Source organism: Arabidopsis thaliana, chromosome 5, assembly GCF_000001735.4.
Source record: "Arabidopsis thaliana chromosome 5, partial sequence".
In the NCBI taxonomy this organism is placed as follows: Eukaryota; Viridiplantae; Streptophyta; class Magnoliopsida; order Brassicales; family Brassicaceae; genus Arabidopsis; species Arabidopsis thaliana.
The window spans coordinates 12,940,623-12,955,474 of record NC_003076.8 but is presented as its reverse complement, the minus strand read 5'-3'; the positions used below and the strand labels follow the sequence as shown (position 1 = coordinate 12,955,474).

General features: G+C 43.2%; 5 pseudogenes across 5 annotated transcripts; 3 read left to right on the top strand and 2 right to left on the bottom strand.

Annotated features, from left to right (window-relative positions):
- Positions 1-3,081: 3,081 nt before the first annotated feature.
- Positions 3,082-4,413, bottom strand: AT5G34749 (annotated as a pseudogene; the record flags this gene model as incomplete). Its single annotated transcript has 1 exon — positions 3,082-4,413.
- Positions 4,414-5,122: 709 nt separating this feature from the next.
- On the top strand, positions 5,123-7,300 carry AT5G34728 (annotated as a pseudogene; the record flags this gene model as incomplete). Its single annotated transcript has 1 exon — positions 5,123-7,300.
- Positions 7,301-8,009: 709 nt separating this feature from the next.
- On the top strand, positions 8,010-9,458 carry AT5G34707 (annotated as a pseudogene; the record flags this gene model as incomplete). Its single annotated transcript has 1 exon — positions 8,010-9,458.
- Positions 9,459-10,913: 1,455 nt separating this feature from the next.
- Positions 10,914-12,572, top strand: AT5G34696 (annotated as a pseudogene; the record flags this gene model as incomplete). The annotated part of the gene is made up of 1 exon: positions 10,914-12,572.
- Positions 12,573-13,541: 969 nt separating this feature from the next.
- AT5G34686 lies at positions 13,542-14,699 on the bottom strand (annotated as a pseudogene; the record flags this gene model as incomplete). The annotated part of the gene is made up of 1 exon: positions 13,542-14,699.
- Positions 14,700-14,852: the final 153 nt, after the last annotated feature.

The following is a 14,852-nucleotide window of genomic DNA, read 5'->3' as shown; positions in this document are numbered from 1 at the left end:
GAATTAGTAGATCCAACGTTCCATTAAACGCCTTGTGAGCGTTGGAACGTCTAGGATCGGATTCTAGTTGATCAGAAAGGTTATAAGCAGTAAATACAACTAATCCAGAAGGGACTCTAATATTCTAAACTCAACCCTCAAAGCGACCAAGAAAACCACAACTACTCTATCCAATCCTTAGAAATACAGTTCACTACTCATACATAATCAAAGACAATAGCAAAGCAGTGATTGAAAACATGATAACAGAAATGATAAAGGATGAAACGAAAACTGAAATATTAAATACTTGAAAGTGAATACAAAGACACATGAAAAACACTATGGCTACGAGAATTACGAAATTGATATATAATGGATGCCCTAGGAAAAACCCTTAGAGGCTGTTTATATAAGCAAAAACCTGTAACAATTAAGGAAACTAGATAGATAACAAATCTTCACGTGGGGACCATGCGATCGAGTATGTCGTTAGCATCTGATGGGCTGAAATGGGCCTTCCTGGTATGTCATTGATCAAACTGGGCTTCAGAGACTCTGCCTTGCGATCGAGTGGTTTTAGTGAAGACGAGATGGAGTTGTCCAGCGACCATGTGATCGATTGGTGCGATCGAGTGGATGTCATGAGGTGGTGATCGAGTGATTTTTTCAGTATTCATGGTGGTCGAGTGGTGATCGAGTGGTATAGGATGGGTGATTCCTCCGGCTTAGTAAAACTGAGCCGTTGCCTTCTCCGGGGTTGCGATTAAGTGATTTGCCCTAGCAGGGCTCTAAGGTTGCGATCGAGTACTTTGGTTGAAGGCGTCATTGACCATTCTGACTTTTGGTTCTGTTTCTCCTATGTTTAAACTCCAAAAGCATCCAAAGTACATGAAAACAACCAAACCTACAATGCACATGCAATCCTAATACAAAACCGTCCTAAATATGCAAAACACGCTAAAACGACTACTAATGAGATGAAATGTGGATGAAACAATGACAAAGTGGTGAAGAATGAATGCCTAAGTCATACATATTATAGACATATCAAATCCCCCAAACTTAGTCTTTGCTTGCCCTCAAGCAAACAAGAAGACATAAGCGGAAAGAGAGGTTTGAAATTGGGGACTCAGCACCAAAGCATGAGATATGGCAATTAAGATCAATATACAAGCTAATAGTTATAAGATGCGAGGTCGACTTCTACTTATAAAATTTAGTCCTGCCCTGTTATGATCCAAACCTACACTCAATTGCACAAAGCGTCAAGATCAACCAATTCCTTTAACATTTGTCCCCTATTAGGATGTACTATTAAACCAAAATTGGGGTTATCCGCGAAATTCGATTCGGAGTCAGTACACAAAGATTTAAGGTCATTTCTTCAATTGCGGTCAGTCTTTCCATATCTTCTTCTTTAGCTCATTCGCAATAGTTTCCTCCATTCTGCAATCTTTTGGTTTCCCAAGGATAGCGGTGGCTAGGGCAAAGCATGAAAGCCAGCCCGACGAAGGCCTATGATAGAGTAAGAAAAAAAGTACGTTAAAGTGACGAAGTAACTTAAGTAAGTCGGCTCCGTTGTGTGAAAATGGTACCAGTGGTTGCTTCCTCCTTTATTTGAGTCCCTCGTGGAAGAAGAATTAGCTGATGTAGAAGGTTTCTTTCTTATCCTATCCACCACATCTTTTACATACTCAGACAGACTCCAGCGCCTATTTCAAGCTAAAGAGATCACAATAGTCAATTCATTATATTCAAAAACATGAATCAAGATATGCATCGCTAGTGAACTCATTTGGCTAAGGACAGGTAATTAGATAAGATGGTCCTTTTAAGGTGTTTCAGATTTTTAATACCAAGTGACTCTCAATGAAAAAGGATTGAGCTTTAGAAGAATGCTAAAGGTAAGTGCCAACCTATGCATTCAAGATCAGCACCCCATCTACCCAATGACATAAACCGTGAATAACAAGTAGATGGTCCTATCTCTAAACTCAATGATGATCCTAAGTCTACCCTTTTGCACTAAAGGCATATTTCGATTTTTTTCCTTTGATCAATGTATCCTTTCTTTTCTTTGGCTCTTGTTCTTAAGGAGAAGCTTTTCTTATATTCTATGAGTCTCGTCTAGTGAATTGGGTTTTTCTTAAACTCTTATGGCTCTTATAATTTTTTTTCTTTTTTGTTTTTATTGTCATCTTCTTTTTTTTAGAGCATATCTTATCGATTATATGCTTTCCAAACATTCATTAGACTTCGATATGATTTTCAACTTCCTTCTCCTATAGACTCTAACCCATATTTTTTATTTTGCTTTTCACACTCAATCTCTTTCCCTGAATAAGTTCCCACCTAGTCCTACCAAGTCCGAAAACGCGGATAGGAACAACATGAGATATTACTCTTGTCGGCTCAAACCTAACACGTTCTACCAAGATCAATCTTGAAAATAGGCCTCAAATGCTCTCACAAAATAACATGGCTTGAAAGAAGGGTTGTTTAAGGGTGGGGGAACTACTCCAATAACAAAAGCAGCTACACTTGGATTAACAAGAGTGGTGAATAAGTGAAAGAAAATCCAAGTATGTATTCTATCCATGAGTTAAAAAACGATGCAAACATGATAATTACAGGTCAGATTCAAGTTCAAATTGACAGGAAAAGGTGTCATGACATGCATCAAGTGGTTTCTATAGAACATGGTTCGGTTTTACTTCAAAGTCTATCAAATGCATCAAACAACTAATAACTCATTTAGTGAATCATCATGCTTACATGATTATCTCCTTATTATCCCCTATGCATATGCAACAATCCTATATGGAACACTCTAGACTCGATCCTAAATGTAATGCAACTGTATGATCACTCTCTTTTTGTAGAATTCATTTTCAGAAAAATTTTAATTTTTTTTCTATGACTTAGATGATATGCAGACTCAAATGATATTCACAAAAAAAATAAGTCAAATAGGTCTTGAACCCTCCCCCAAACTTAAATTACACAGTCCCTTGTGTAATCAAAATTTGTGAAAGAATTGAAAATAAACACAAAAACAAAAACAAAAGCGGTATTTACAAAGGGTTTTCGTGTGTTACCTCAGTAGAATGTCCTCGAGATGTAGTCATCCATATCTGCTTGAGTGTACTCCGCATGCATGACCGATTCTTGATGCGGCTCCACCATCTCCTCGTCATTGTGCTCGATCGCAATCCCAGCAGGTTGTGGAGCACGACGTTCGTGTGTTCTCCGGCCCGACATTATCTGGTCTTTGCTTGATGAGCGGACCATCCGAGCGTTGTTCCTTCTTTTCTTCTCCCTTACGTCTTGAGACGAGTGTCATGCGGTTTCTTGCGTGGCAACTCGTTCTCTCTGTTGATAAGCAGATTGCCTTGGCGGGGCAGTGTCATGACGCATGGATGGCAGGTCTTCTCGCAGATTGTCTCTAGTGATTACACTAGTGGATGTTGTGCAGCTGAGTGCCTTCTACATGTTCTCAATGGCTTTGAAACACCCATGGATGACCTTATCTTGAAACTTGCACCACCTTTGGACTAGACTTAGCTTCCAGTGTGTTTCAGCGAGACTCTAGCTTTCTCGTGAAGGGGGCTTGTATTCTTCGAAGTGGAACCGGCTAATGTTATTGTTTTCCCAGTTGATCTCCTCATTGTCAGTCTGACCTTTTACTTCTTCAACGTGTTGAGATGAAGATCCTCCAATCATAGCATGGAGGATTTCTTGTTGTGGCGAGAAGTCGATGTTGCCTCTCACCGTGATGGTTGTCATTTCACTGAAGGGGAGAAGAATAGTCGCTTCTCCGTTGACGGGTGATCGTACTTGAAGGCGTATCTCTCGTCATAGACTTAATGCTCAATCACATGGGTAAGCTTTAGATGGGCGATATGCATCCATCTTGGTTCAGTTAGGCGTGATCGTATGCGGACTTCACACGATATGAAGATTGGTGTAACCACTCCTCCAATGCAAAGGGCTCCTTTTGCTCTCTTCTTGTCATTGGCATGCGCCCACCCTCTGTAGCTGCATAGGTGATTAAGGAGATACATTGACGGGGGTGTGTCATTGACATCTCCTTTCATTGTTTTCTCGTCCTTGGTGTAGCGGAGGAAACTCATCAGTGCCAGGTCCAACGTCTCCAATGTCTTGGTTCGTCACACTGGCGGATATCTCCCTAGCGTAAGGGACATTGGCTTAGGCTCTCTGGAAGTAGCGAATGGCGGGATTGTAGATGGATTTGCTCTTGGACCTAGCATAGTTGAAGTTGGTGGTGTCTCCGATCGTGTTCCACAAAGCTTTGAATTCATCTCGTACGAACCTCGGTTTTGTTCCCGTGTCACTGGGAAGCCCAAACATGTTTTCCAGCGTCTTGATTGTCATGACATAGTCGCGGTCGTCGATTGTGAAGCTTAAGTACTGTGGGTTCTGAAATCCACACAAGAGATTAGTTACGAAGTTTATGAGAAAGGAGGGCTAGATCTTCAGAAGAACTTTGAGATTTATATTGCTAAGAATGAGTGGACTTTTGTATTGATAATAGTAGAGCTTTTATAATGTAGAATGAGACTACAAGTGTCCAGTAATAAAATGTGAATATCTAGCTGAATGAATGTGTCCTTTCCAAGTCGTCCTTGCTTCCTTATATCGACTTGCGAACGTGGGCAGCTCCATCCGAGATCCGCGGGGATTCTCCTGGATATTCGGAAGATTAGCTCCGAGATATCAGGGCTGCTCTGCGAATATCTCTTTGTCAGTTCCAAAGCTGTTATCCGCATATCTCTCTTCGTCAGATGATCGAGCTCATAAGGCCCAAATACTTAATTCGTACATAGGCTCTGGAGTTGTGCAGGTTCTCTACTTGAAGGTCTTGCTGGGCTTGTGGGCTAGCCTAGTATTTTTGCAGGTGGATCCTTGGAGGGAAATCCAGCTCCAACATTTGCCCCCCAGCCCATTGAGTGAGTAGGTGAACTCATTGAGAGGAGATAATGTTGATAAGGTGATAAACACCATAAGATTAGTCGGGTTTGAGGAAAAGCTCAATAAAACGGTTAAGATTCAGATTTCCTAAACCAAAAGATATCGAGTAGATACGCAAGGTGGATCGCTGCTGACATGGACGATCGAGATGACACGTCCTTTCATTGCACCTCATCTAACGGCTCAGATTCGGCACGGGAAAGAGATCTCTACAATTTCAAAAATCGTGGTGATGATGGCTCTTTAAATAACTTCCCACGTCTCAACTTAGTTTCACATCAACTCACACAACTCCCAAGGTAACTTCTCTCTTCCCCATTATTTACTGCGTTTAATTTTTGGTTTTAGAGATAGGAATTTTTATCTTTCTTCCGCCATCTCCTTCACGTTTCTCTCCTGTTTCTCTCTTCGATCTGCTTTTCTATTCCTTTTTTCACCTCCATCGTTTTTCTTATTCGAAATCAAGAGATGAGTGAACTCGAAGATTCCCAGAACAAGAGCAACCACAGCTACGGTGATAATGAAAGCTCATTAGAATCGAAGTAGGCGGCATTTTCACGACTGGAACTAGACGATGTTGGAACCCTAGGCGGAGCGGGCCAAATCCGGAGGCCATCGTCTAAGGCCAATCGACCTAAGAAGAAGAGCGCTCCTAAGAAGAAGAAGGGAAGCTCACCGATGACGCCTAATACCCTAATCCACCTGCGGAGGAGATGCCAAGTCCGACATAGGTAAATATGATCCTCCCAAGGTCGCCGCTCTCACTTGAGAATGTCTCAAAGGGATGGTGTTGCGCCTATGCCAACTTCTTTGAGAAATATAGGTTATTCTTTCTGATTCCAGCGTGTATCCTCGAGATGTTTTACTGCCTCGGACTCGCTTTTCCTCGGATGTGCTCAAATTTTGTACGCCACGTATTAGCGTTGTTCACCCGACCTGGGGAAATGAACAGAGAGTTTGGTTGTCACGAATTGCTGCAATATTGTCAGATGAAAAACCAACGCTCGGAGTGACCTTGGAACCTACTATATCAGCGCTCATCCCGGATCTCTAATCTTAGGTGGCCTGAAGGTCTGTCGGGATTTGAATTGGCGAGCCAAGTACTTCTTCTTTTTGGTGGACCATCACTCTGTTGGTGACTTCGACCAGACGAGGATGATAAGGACTTGGTCCACTAACCTGGGTCAGATGGAGATCCGCTGCCTTAATTTCCCTGTCTAGTAAGCATAGATTGCTAGTTTTTGAAGCGCTTGTACTGTTAATAACGTCGTTCCCTCTTGGTTGATTGTAGTAAAAACCAAGGAAGTCATTCTCTTGGAAACAGAGGGCGGGCAGATGGTAATCAAAGGGTCGCTCAGGTCTCTGGACCATCTGAGGTTGCCATAGCTGATGATGCACCGTCCTCTCCAAAGAGAGCTCGAATCTTGCTGGAGGTGCGCCCTGCGGCTGACCTGGTCATAATTGACTAGGAGGTCGCTCCTCCAGGAGAAGCGAGGGTGGAACTCATGGCTTCTAGCCCGGAAGTTTCTGTGTCTGTGCACAGGTGATCCTCGGGACAATCCCAAGGCGGAGGTCGAGGATCAAGAGGTGGGGGTAGATCTGCTTCTCAAGTCCTGACTCGCTCTCAAGAGGTGAGGCCGACTTCCAACTCGGGTGGAGGGTCCGCGGGCAGCGAACCTTTCCACTGGTCTGACACTCATGATCGTGTTCATCCGATCATTGAGGATGAAGCTGGGCTGGCGAATCTGCTCTGCCATATCAAAGGGCTGAACTACCAGGTCCCTAGTGTGAAGAACATGGCAAAGGCGGCCTATGCTGATATGATGGTGAAGGAGGCCCATGTAACAATCGATTACCGTTTCTTGCCAATTCCACTTTTTGTGCTAGTTATAATATCCGTTTCGTTTTCAACAGGCGATTGTTGCAACGAACAAGCTGGTTGCTTTTTACGAGCAACGTCTTAGCAAGGTTTCTCCGGCGAGTGAGCTCGAAGAAGGGAAGACCCTCATCCAGGAACTGAAGGCGACTGGGAAGTCAGGTAAGGAGCGTGAGGCTTCGTTCCAGGTATACTTCTGTTGTTTTTTTTTTTTTAATGGTGGAATGATTTTAACCAAGCTACAATTTCAAGTGGAGATCGACAGGTTGAAGATGGAGCTGTCTACCTCGAAGGGTCTCGAGAAACGCTTGTTGATGTGGAAATTCAACCATAGGTATCCAGCGTCCAAAAGACGTTCAAATGGATGTCTGATCTACGAATCCCAGAGATTTGTAGATTCGAGCCTAAAAGATTGGATGTTTAGACTGCTTATTGATTTTGGCAGATTGTTGCTTAAAGCCTGCTCTGCTATGTTTCATCAACGAGAGTTGAGATTAGGAAGTGGTAGAGTTATGAGGGTCTCTGTCACGAGAGTGGATTGACCTTGTTTTGAATCTATCGTCTAGGGTATCTGCCTTTCGCCTGTTAGCCACCTGATAAACCCTAGAGTTGCCCTTATCAATGAATCCATCCTTAGGATTTCTATTTTTCTTAGATTTATTTGTATTCACCCCCTTATTGCACTTTTATTCACTTGTTATCTGTGCAACCTGTTGATTGCATTTTAGTTCTTAAATTTGTCACTTGTTGGTTCTACTCGATCCAATGATCGAGTAGGGTTCTTAAAGTTCTGATTTTTGTTGTTTGAATCCTGATTTAGGATTGTTACTAGAAATCCACCATCACTATAACCTGACTTGACTTAGTTGCTTCTGTATACATCTTGATTGCTAGCAATAACAGTGGAGTAGATTGACACCCCCTATAGCTGCATCGACATGTTAGTGTTTAAGGGGAATTCAACTGAACCTCACTTCAGTACATAAGTAGGCGTAATAATCTACTTATTAATTTAGCGCCGTTGCCAATTCATTGTTGCATTGTTACATTCAAGATATCACAAAAACTTAAGATCAAGTTCTTTTACATTTATCAAGTTACTACCTCATATTTTCGTCTACTTGTTTTTGTGGTATAGGTACTAATCTTTGTGCATGCAAACTCGGTCCAAAGGTTCTGCACACCTAATACCTTCAAAGACAGAATTGACAAAATAGCTCGTGAGTTACAAGAAAGCAAAGCAAAGGCAGCATGTGATTAGAAAAAGACCAGCTGCTATGGATCAACAGAACAGACCAGCTGATATTCAAGACCCGCCTAATGTTGAACAACCAAAAAACACTGGTGCTGGTGATGCTCCAAGAAATCATCACCAAAGACAAGGGATAGTGCCACCACCAGTTCAGAAAAACAACTTTGAAATCAAGAGTGGTCTCATCTCCATGATTCAAGGAAACAAATTTCATGGTTTGCCCATGGAAAATCCCCTGGACCATCTTGATAGCTTTGATAGGCTATGTGGCCTTACCAAGATCAATGGTGTCACTAAAGATATGTTTAAGCTCAGACTATTTCCCTTCTCTTTGGGAGACAAGGCACACCATTGGGAGAAGACTCTGTCCCCAGACTCCATCAACTCATGGGATGATTGTAAGAAAGCTTTTCTTGCCAAGTTCTTTTCTAATGCTCGCACAGCTAAATTAAGGAACGAGATCTCAGGCTTCACACAGGAAAATAATGAAACTTTCTATGAAGCTTGGGAGAGGTTTAAAAGCTACACCACGCAGTGCCCCCATCACGGTTTCAAGAAATCTTCATTTTTGAGAACACTCTACAGAGGAGCTTTACCAAAGATCAGAATGCTACTCGACACTGCCTCAAATGGATACTTCTTGAACAAGGATGTAGCAAAAGGATGGGAGTTAGTCAAAAATCTAGCACAATCTGATGGGTGCTACAATGAAGACTATGATCGCTCAGTGAGAGGAACTGGAGGCAGTGAGGATAAACAAAGCAAAGATATAAAGGCTCTGAATGAAATATAGACAAGCTGTTGCTGGCTCAGTAGAAGCAGATATACTACATCACTTATGAAGAACACTTCCAAATGCAAGAAGGGGGAAATGATCAAACTGAAGAGCTCTGCTATATTCAAAACCAAGAGGGTTCAACAAGGGTTACAACAACTACAAGATCAAGTGTATCCACCACAACAGAATCAGTCTAAGCCATTTGTTCAGTATAACCAAGGTTATGTCCCAAAACAACAGTTCAATGGGGGATACCAACAGCAGAATCCACCACCAGGGTTCACTCAACAACCACAACAAGCCCCAGCACCACATGATCCTGAAATTAAGCAACTTATTCAACAAATCATTCAAGGACAAGCTACCAGCGGTATGACTTTTGACAAGAAGATAGCTGGACTAAACAACAAGATAGATTGTTCTTACAACGATCTAAATGTCAAGTTTGAAGCTCTGAATTCCAAAGTCAAGTATGTGGAGAGTCAGTTCGTATCGACCTCTGCTCCGAAGCATCCTCAACAACTTCTAGGAAAAGCAGTTCAAAATCTTAAGGACTATACTACTGCTAATGCTATTGATACGGTTCAAATTACCCTAAGAACTACTCACTCAAATAAGAGATCAATTGCAGTATTTAAGGATCGATTTCCCCAAAATTCTTTTATTCAAACAATGAGTTCAATGTCAAGATTAAGCTAGCAGGGTATGAATGAAATAAAATGAGAACAAAGTAAGAAAATAGAAGATAGATTGTGTGTAAACGATTAAATAAAAGGCTAGGAACAGGGTATTCTCAGGAAACTATTGGTTAGTAAATCTAATGAAAGCTAGGTTGTTATCAAACCATTCTTAAACTCAAACTCTAATTATGGAATAACCAGTGGTGTTCCGCGAAATTCCCTATTTCTATAGCTAAGAATAACCAGAGAAGCCAAGAGATTATTAACCTAAGTAGATAGACCGATTCTTACTACATACTTATAAACCAAGCTCATCAAATAATAGATCCAACTACAGATACCTATGGTGGGCATATCTATTGTCTGGATTCAAGACCTAGTTAATTACTCTAGATCTAGCATTAAACATAATAAAGATGAAGAATTCTAGAGATAACCTAGCAGAGGGGGCGACTACTAACCATATGGATCCCTAATGAGAAACCCTATTCCTAACGAGCAGTTTACTCAGACATATTGATTGTAACAAACAACATGATTGAATAAGAAAGCATAAACACAGCAAATAAGATAAGGGAAAGAAGGGATCTCTTCGCTGTATTAAGAACTGAATGAATCTCTAAAAACGCTCGATGAATAGCTTCTGTCTCTCAGTAACATGGTTTTGCAAAAAGCTTGATAATATGAAACTTAGGTCTAAAAATAAAATAAAGACCCTATAAAACGTCGAGGGACTAATAATGCAAAGAGGGAAGTTTTCTGGGGTAAATTTCCTTTTCTGTAAACTTGAAAGCGTCATGGACTTTGATGGACCAAAACTGGTGTCGATCGACACTCTCTCTGATTTTTTAATCCAAAATCGTCCTTAGCTTCCATTTCCTTAGTTTGTGCTCCAAAATTTCTCCTTATCTCCATTGTTGTATCATTGCATAGAATACCTAAAAAGACACTAAAAAGATTCGAGAAATAACATAAAACATAGATAAAATCAGTAAAAATAGGGATATATCAACTCCCCTAAACTTAGCTTATGCTTGCCCTCAAGCAAAACATAAAAGCCGAACCCGTGGAAGAGGTTTTGAAAATAAAGGAACTCCCAACATTCTCTAGCCTGTTGCCATGATCACCCAAACTAAGTCCATATGCCTAACAAGTCTAATCAAATCCTAACCAACATGTACTTCTCTGCAAGCTTACACAACATTCTAGATTTCATACCTAAGTTCCACAACTATATCCACCAGGCTTTCATCGTTGGGTCTCATCAAACAAGCTAACATTCAAGATCCTTCTAGACTCATTCCTGTACCATACCATGATAAATCGACCATTTTTCAAGATCCTTCTAGACTCATTCCCAACTCGTCACCAGCCAGTTCCACAGGGAATATGAAGCTAAAGACAAGCGCATGGAAGCGTACCTCGAACTAGTCAAAACCTTGACCCAACAGTTCGAATCGTTTGAACTGACCAGGATCCCCAGAGGAGAAAACACCTTTGCAGACGCCTTGGCAGCTCTCGCCTCCACGTCAGATCTTTTCGTCAAAAGAATTATCCCAATTGAAGGAATAGAACACCCGAGCATCGACCTAACGATCAAACACGCTGGGACGGAAACCTAGACAACTTGCAACTTTACGCGAGTAACCCGAAGCACCACCGCCGCGGCTAGAGCCCTTGCAGCAGCCGCGGAGGCAGATGCAGCGGAGGAAGAACCAGAGCACGGAACTCCCGAACAACCTGCCTCGTACGAACCTGAACCGTACAACGACTGGAGAATCCCAATCATCGATTACATCGAACGAGGGATCACACCTCCCGACAAGTGGGAGACCAGAAAACTCAAAGCCCAGAGCGCAAGGTACTGCATCATGGAAGGGAGACTGATGAAACGCAGCGTCGCAGGTCCGTACATGGTGTGTACCTACGGGCAACAAACGAAAGATCTCATGAAAAGCATGCACGAGGGGCAATGTGGTAGCCACTGTAGTGAACGTACCCTCGCCCTCAGAATTAAAAAGCAAGGTTACTTCTGGCCAACAATGCTAGCCGATTGCGTAGCTCATTCACTCAGGTGCGATAAATGCCAACGACACGCACCTACTCTTCATCAACCTCCCGAGGAAATGTCCTCGATATCTTCCCCTTACCCATTTACGAAGTGGTCCATGGACGTCGTACGTCCCATGGAAGCCTCCGGTGGGCAGAAGAGACTAAAAAACCTGCTGGTCCTCACCGACTATTCTACCAAATGGATTGAGGCTAAAGCCTTCCAACAGGTAATCGAGAAACAAGTCGAGGACTTCCTATGGGAAAACATCGTATGCCGACACGGCATACCTTATGAGATTGTCACTGATAACGGGACTAACCTTAACTCGGGAAAAATCAAAGCATTTTGCGACAAGTGGAAGATCCGTCTTACCACATCCACCCCCCGTTACCCACAAGGTAACGGACAGGCAGAAGCCGCGAACAAAGCTATACTTAGCAACATCAAGAAAAAACTTGATTCAAAAAAATCAATGTGGTCTGACGTGCTCCACGGAGTTCTCTGAGCCTACCGAACTACACCTCGCAAATCAACGCAAGAAACACTGTTCTCCCTCGCTTATGGTTTAGAAGCAGTATTCCCTGTCGAAACCATAGTACCGAGCGTGAGAAGGACCGCCAGTCTTGCTAACCCGGACCTGAACACGCAAATGTTATAGGACAACATGGACTTCATCGATGAACGCAGAGATCAGGGAATGATCCGAGTTCAAAACTATCAACAAACTGCCGCCCGCTACTATAACTCTCATATCAAAATTCGGAGATTCGAAGTGGGAGAGCTCGTTTTACGAAAAGTGTTCAGCAACACGAGAGAGCTAAACGCTGGAAAACTGGGAACTAATTGGGAAGGTCCCTATCGAATCACAGAGGTGGTACGTGACGACGTCTATAAGCTCGTAAAAATTATTAACGGAGTACCTGAGTTACGGTCTTGGAATGCCATGCATCTCAAGAAATACCACGAATAGGTACTCAAATACAATCGAACTACGATAAGGCTTGATCCCTTGGCAGGGTACGTAGGCAGCTCCTCCCAAGAGCGCAGCCACCAATTCAATCAAATCAAAAGGGCTTAATCCCCTAACCAGGTATTCAGGCAGTCACCTCCGCAAACGCAATTACCATCTCAACCCTTCTATTTGTAAGACGAAACTTCAACAAGGGAAACAGACATCGCATCTCCCATCAACGAAGATCAGCTGCTCACCTGATAGTTCAATCTCCCTTCGGTATCGAGCAGGTCCCTGCTCGATGACCAAACGAAAAGGAGGTAAAGCAAGTGACGATCTGGCGTAATCTTACGATACCTAAAGCCCAACACCCGCACGTTGGCGGATCCATTTTGTGATCTCGCTTCCAAAAAGTCAACAGTGGACTAAAACTTATAAGAACACATCACTTCGGCTTCATCGGAGCTCACCTACTACAACCAAATCTAACTCTTTCGCTATCAACGCATAACATAGTAAACAAGGAAGAAACGAAGGTTTCATTCGCGACCTGGCGATACCACAAGCCCAGCTCCCAAAATCTGGCAGGTCCCTTGTGTGACCTCACTTCAACACTTTCCCAAGACAAAACAACTCAAACTCGTTCAAAGTTTTAACCTTCGAAGAACATACCATATCACATCCGAAATAATTTGGACGCGAAACAAGTCCAATTATTATCCGGGACATGGACAAAGCGAGGTGGTCTCACACCAAAATCAACAAAGTGTCAACACTCGAACGAAAGACAAAAAATACTTGCTAAAAAGGATAAAAGCCTTCCCAGGCATTCGAGTACTTAAACGAACAAAGGTGAAAAGCCTTCCCAGGCACCAAGTTCAAAAGGCAATAAACAAAAGGATAAAAGCCTTCCCAGGCATTAAGTCTGAAACAAAACACGAAATCCTAAAACAAACAAGGAGCGAAAGTGATCACTCCCTCGATTCTCCGGCTGGCGTAACGAAGACAATACCAGAACCCTCTGTGAGACCTCCCGAAAATGCGTCTTTGTTGCTCCTAAACTCATCCAGGCCAATTGGCGTCCCTTGCTCGTCGACGTCCATCGGACGTACCACCAAAATCTCTGAAACCTGGGGGAGATCCAACTTGCTTAGAGTAAAGTCTGATACCTCCTTCGACTTGCACCGCGCCTCTACGTCATCCAGCTCTGCTCGCAGCCGAGGTTTCTCCACGGTCAGATCAATAGTAGCCTTGGTGATCTGGTCGATCTAAGCCATGTTCGATTCCACCTCAGCCGCTTGCCTCTCCAGTACCGTGTACTCCTTTTTGGCGACCCACTTCTCCTTGATCCCAGCCAGCAGCTTCGAATACGCAGCAGCCAGCTCAACCTTAGCATTGTGAACCGCCTTCTTCGCCCCTTTTGCAATCGAAGTCCGGTCCACCACCTTTTGGGAGAGCTCTTTCCTCTTCTGCTCCAAGCGATGTATCTAGCTCCTCGCCGTCTGCTTGTCGGCTTGCAACCCCTCGATCTCCATCTCCATGAACCCGATCTTCTCAGCAAAACCTTTCTCGAGGTCTTTTGAAATAGACAGCTCCATTTTCAGCCTCTCGATCTCCGCCTGAAATAACAATCAGGTCAGAATCATCAAATCATCGACGAATTATTTATAAACAAGTCAAAACCGAGGTGTAACTGGAACGAGACTTCGCGATCCTGACCAGCCTTCACACTCGACGTCAGCTCCCGGATGAGGGCCTTTCCTTCTTCTAGCTCGTTCGCCGAGGGGACCTGGCTCAGACGCTGCTCATAGAGAGCAACCAGCTTGTTTGTGGCAGCTATCGCCTTCCGAAAGCAAAACAGAAAGTCACAACTAGCGTAAAGATATAAATTAGAAGAAGACAATTATCGATAATTACCTGGCCCTCCTTCGCCATCATGTCAGCATAGGCCGCCGCCTCGGCCATGTTCTTCACTCCAGGAACCTGGCAGTTCCTCCTTTTGATGTGGCGAAGCAGGTTTGCTAACCCAGCCATGTTCTCAACGATCGGGTGATCACGGTCGTGAGTGTAAGACCAGTGGAAAGGATTAACAGCTCAAGTTCCGTCTCCGAGAGAGTAACTTCCTTGGTCCTTGCTGCAAATCATCAAAAACAAACAATTAGTTTCAGTACTAACGTCCAGCAAAAGCAGTCAAGGATTCGACACAAACAACAAAGAAAAATCAAGAGGCTCAGGTCTCCATCTGACCCAGGTTGGTAGACCAGGTCCTTGTTATCCTCGCGGGATC